Here is a 6,000-nt window from a genome sequence, read left to right as displayed (position 1 = left end):
CATTTGGTAGGCTCAAGACGAGCGGCTAAAATATACGGAAACAACACTTGAGCAATGGAACATAAAATATATACGGAAACAAAACATGAGCAATGGAATATAAAATATACGGAACAAAACACATGAACAATAACAATGTAGGCAATGGATATTGAAAATTGATAAAAAAAAAAATGGTTTCAAAAAGTGTTAAAGTAAAATTGATTTTATCCGAGAATGGTCGCATATATCATGTTGATTCTGTTTAATTGTCATGAATGACACCAATTTGTCATCTACATTGGTAACCAGTATATAAATCAGAGATTAACGTCGTAATGTAACTAAACATCAGTATATTGGGATGCCTAAATATAAAGAATAGAGAAAGAATAATGGGTAAGATAAATAAAATGTAGAGAAAAGTAACATAACCATTTAAAGAATACAGAAATAAACAACACCCCCCCAATCCGTATCCTCATGGTATACACGAGAATCTGGATGGAGATACAGAATACAAAATAAAAGATAAGGACAGTAGAGAGTGATGCATTGCTAAAAAAGAGAAGAAAATAAATTGTTTAAGAATAAAGACATGAAACCCCCCTGGGTGTTGAAACAGTAACGGATTGCGATGTACTCATATTGGTGACAAATGCTTGACGTTTACATGTGGACACCTGCAGTTCTCCTTTGCACATAGAAAAGGAACTAAACGGAATAAAATGAATTAAATGTTAGTACAACCAAATGTAGCTGCATTCGCTCCTTTCCATTTACTTCTTTAGAATGATTTGTAAACAACAGATGATTAAGTAATACAAGAAAAAAAAACCAATTGGATGATGCTGAGGAATAAGAATTAAGGTGGTACCGAACACTTTCACTAAAATCAATGTGGTTCGTTTAATTTGGATAAAATTTTGACAAAGTATTTAATTTGAACCTTTAACAGAAATATAAAAATTTCAAAAAATTTGAACCAACCGTTTAGTCAGAAAAATTAACTGGTTATATAACAGTTTGACAAACACCAATTTTGATCTTCGAGAAGCTTATTATTCCCTCTACAACACAACGTAATTTTAAAAAAACGCATCACTGACTTTACAGAGTTATCTCCCTGTAGTGTTGGGTACCACCAAAACGTCCAGTGACAAATGTCATGTGCATATGAAAACGACAACACGTTATATATGTACCCTGTGTTGTATTAGAAAGACACGTTCAATCGGATTTGAGAACATGCTACTTTGAGCAGACACAAAAATTAAGGTTGATTGAAATCGTTAATAATAAATTCATGCATATTCCAGCGACCAACCCAGATCACGATACATTGAAGTGACACACTCTCGAGTAAAATGCAAAGAAAGTCAAAATAAAAATGCTTTTACTGGAAGGATAGTGTTGCATCGTATTATTATTTTTTGTCGAGCTTTCGACTTTAGTCGAAAAAGCGAGACTAAGCGATCCTACATTCCGTCGTCGTCGTCGTCGGCGGCGTCCACAAATATTCACTCTGTGGTTAAGTTTTTGAAATTTTAATAACTTTCTTGAACTATACTGAATTTCTAACAACCTTGGACAGAAGCTTGTTTATGATCATATTAAGATAGTATCCAGAAGTAAATTTTGTAAAAATAAAATTCCATTTTTTCCGTATTTTACTTTTGAATGGACTTAGTTTTTCTGCGGGGAAACATTACATTCACTCTGTGGTTAAAGTTTTTAAAAATTTAATAACTTTCTTAAACTATCCTGGGTTTGTACCAAACTTGGACAGAAGCTTATTTATGATCATAAGATAGTATCCAGAAGTAAATATTGTAAAAAGATAACTCCATTTATTCTGTATTTTACTTTTAAACGGACTTAGATTTTCTTCCAGTTAACATTACATACAGTCTGCAGTTAAAGTTTTCAAAACATTTATTAGATTCATTCACTATCCTTAATTTTTACCAAACTTGGACAGAAGCTTCTTACAATCATAAGATAGTATCAAGAGGAATATTTTTATTGATTTTTTTCCTCATTTTTGTTGAGCCTGCGATTTACAGCAAAAGTAGGCGAGACACTGGGTTCCGCGGAACCCTTACAATATTTTTTTTACTCAAGAACATCTCATTTTTAACATTTTCAATGAGTAATATAAAGGTAGCACAACTATTTTCGTGGCTAAATAACTCTTAACTGACACAATTTCAATTGTCCAACCCATTAACAGACTTTATTCACATAATTTTCACTAAAACGTGGTATTACTCACGTTATATTACAATTATGAAATATTTACTAATGTCAATTTATATTTAAGAACCAAAGTAGTATTTTGTGTCTTTTAAATGATATCTAAAATTGTTTGTTTCGCCTTTTATTAAAAAATTGCTATGCGTGTAATCATAAATACTACATACTTGCGCGACGCCTTTTACTTTTACTGAAAACTGCGCAGACTATGAAATGTTTTTAAAGGTGGAAAATGTTCTTTGATAGATATCATTTTGTCAGACACTTTTCTTTTTTTGATTTAATTCTTATAATATGCCAAAAATCTGTATATTTGATCGAGTTTAACATTAAATTGTGCGTTTTACTCTTAACAGACGTATAGCCAACCCGATTAACAGACCCACTGCCGATATAGCCGCATACTCAATATAGATTAACCGACCAATCTCTCGGTTAGCCGAGTGTCGGCCGTGCTCTAACGAACTACCTATTGAAGAAATTATATGGTTTGGTATAATTAACGTTCCATGTTGACAATGGTTTGTAAGGTAAGTATTCAATTTCGTAGATTGTAGGTATACACTGTAATTTTCAGACTTTTTGTATATATTTAATTGACACTTGTACGTGAATAAGACAACTTTACAAAACTTAGATAGGATGTCCTTTATAGTTCTAGTATTATAATCGAGATCATATAACAATGAAATGTTGGACATGTCTAGTTGCGAAGCTTGTATAAATATGTTTCAATGCGTAAGCTCTCACACTGCGACCAAATATTTCATGTGATGTTTAGGTATGGTTATGAAACTTATCAATTGTTTTACCTGTTTTATGGAAACGACATAAAAAAACCCAACATAACTTATTTACAATGGAAAAATCGAAGACAACTTTTGTTGCGTTTCATCTCAAAATAGCATCTATAGTTTCTAAAATCGCATTGAATGAAACCTACGAAATATAAATTTTGAATAACGAAAGTATTGCATGCATTTTTCTTCTTAAATGCAATAACGTCGTAAAAAATTATGACAGAATCAGTACCTTTTCGGTTCGCATTTAGTATGTTACCGAAACAAAGTTCAAATTATCTATATCCACCAGATTTGGCGATAACCATATTTGTATTTCTTATTTAGCACAACTCTGTTTTAGTTTGAAAGTTATTCATGTTTGGCAATGTCAGCATTTGAATTACCCAAATAAATTTAACAACAGCTTTAAGTAATGAACTTAATTTATATTTAGAATGAGACGTGGTGGAGTTGATTGCCTAAAGTCTAATAGTGCATATCAAATTTCTGAAGTATCATGTCAAAAAGAACTTAAGATACCCATGATCGTCTCATGCCAACAGACATTGCAAGCGATTTTATCTCCAAGATAGAATCATTGACGACGTTAGAGTAGATTCTCTTTGGTTTTAATTCACACCCTTTAAACTTTTGTATATTCATATCGGTTTAAATGGAGAGGAGGCAAGCGTAATTTTGGAACACGGTCACCAATGTGGCTGTCATATCAGCCCTGTCGCTATTTTTATTTGCTAGGGGTATAAATACGTCGCAGTTACTTCCCTTTCTATGATATTGCAACTTTAACACAGTATTTTTCACCTGTCAATATCGGGTGAGCCGTAGTGTTGTGGATTGATTCTTCATGCGAACTAGAAGCTCCTGATCTGCCTTGTGTTAATAGCACATGTATTACTACACCAACTTGACACTCACTCTTTTTTGTTTTTTATTATCCTTTTTTTTTTGTAGCAATGTGTAATAACTAAAATTATCTGCTTTTTCGGAAAATAAAACATTAAAGGGGCACTAGCTACGAGATATATAAAAATCTAAAGTAAGATTTTTTTTGTTTAATCAATAATGAAAGTGAAATGGTGAAATAATAATTCGCTTTTAGCAGCCAAAATGGTTTAATTTTGTCAAATTAAGCTAAGAAACATTGAGAACTAGTTATTCACTTGCAAGTGAGTAATAAGACCTCATTAAATCCGTATTCATTAATTTAACCCCTTAGCTAGAGATTGACAACGCATACATTGAACGTGTACTGGTTATTTAAAGGAAAAGAATGTCAAAAATAAAAGCGAAACAAAGGTAAATTCTTTGATAACTGATTCGATCCACATAAAATTATTCTTATACGGGTAAAAAACGGCGAGAAACATATGTTTAATCTATAAAATAAAATTAAACAGACCTATACAAATCCAATTGCACGAGATGGCTTACTATATTTACATCTTTATTTATATTTACATCGCTTATATGGTCATCTGAGGCCAACTCGATAGTTATTTAGATGGCATCTGGACTAAAATACACACGAAACGAACCTACAAATGTACATATTATCGACCCCATGCTCTGTAAATTGTTAATTTTAGACTTTGATATTTTGGATAAATGTTTTACATTGTTATAAATGAAATATGAGAATTTGAGTCAAATCGGTGACCATGAACTTGACAGCTAATGCCCCTTTAAGAAAAGAAGCGAAAAGATATATCTACGATATAAAAAAATAACGCCTGCGTTGTTTAACGTAGTCACTTCTCTACGTAAATCAACATTCATATATTTGTGTATCTTATGTTTTTTGATATTATTCTAGTGACAATTTGTATAAGATGTTCTTTTGTTGTTGTTGAATGTTTGACATTTGATAAAACAAATAGTGCAAACCCTACAGAAAATGAAAAAAAAAAATGATTAAGAAAAATATACAGACGAAACACAAGACAATATCAAGGTAAAATAAACGACAAAAGAAAAACAAATAATAAAACACTACACATAGAAAAGTAACAATTTAAGATTGAGCAACGTATATTCCACTAATCAGTGGACAAACTCAGAGTCTAGAATATGATGCCATATGTAGGACCAGTAGTTTCTGATCCACAAATGACACCAGTCATATTACAACTATTAGAATCCGTTTATAAACTATAATAAGGTATCACACAATATATCACATTGGATAATGTATAAAAAAGAAGATGTGGTATAATTTCCAATGAGACATGTCAATCATTAAGACATCATAAAATTTAGTGACCATTATACATTCTTCTCGAATCCTAAAACTGGACGGAATGTCGAAGTTCCGATAAATGAAAATATTTTAAAGGACAAATGGTAGACAAAACTGAAACCAATAGACAACTAACAAAACCTTTAAATAGACTTATTAAAAGGGGATATAGTTACGATACTGTTGTCAGGTCATTAAAGATTGCATATTTTGGCTTTAACATTGATTCACTGATAGGGTCTTTGCATCGGAACTAAACACATTTACTTCTAAAAAAACAGTTGTTGGCATGACACGGGTTATGTTCTTCTTATATATTTTATGATAGTATGATACTAAACCCCTAACGGGAGGGATTGTACCTGATATTCATATGATGAAGACATAATCTTTCAATCAGTTTAATTGAGGTCTGGAGCTGGCATGTCAGTTAACTGCTAGTAGTCTGTTGTTATTTATGTATTATTGTCATTTTATTTATTTTCTTTTGTTACATCTTTTGACATCAGACTCGGACTTCTTTTGAACTGAATTTTAATGTGCGTATTGTTATTCTTTTACTTTTCTACATTGGCTAGAGGTATAGGGGGAGGGTTGAGATCTCATAAACATGTTTAACCCCGCCGCAATTTTGCGCCTGTCCCAAGTCAGGAGCCTCTGGCCTTTGTTAGTCTTGTATGATTTTAAATTTTAGTTTCTTGTGTATAATTCGGAGTTTAGTATGAC

The sequence above is a fragment of the Mytilus edulis genome, chromosome 1 (assembly GCF_963676685.1).
Source record: "Mytilus edulis chromosome 1, xbMytEdul2.2, whole genome shotgun sequence".
Lineage (NCBI taxonomy): Eukaryota > Metazoa > Mollusca > Bivalvia > Mytilida > Mytilidae > Mytilus > Mytilus edulis.
This window is presented reverse-complemented; position numbering follows the sequence as displayed.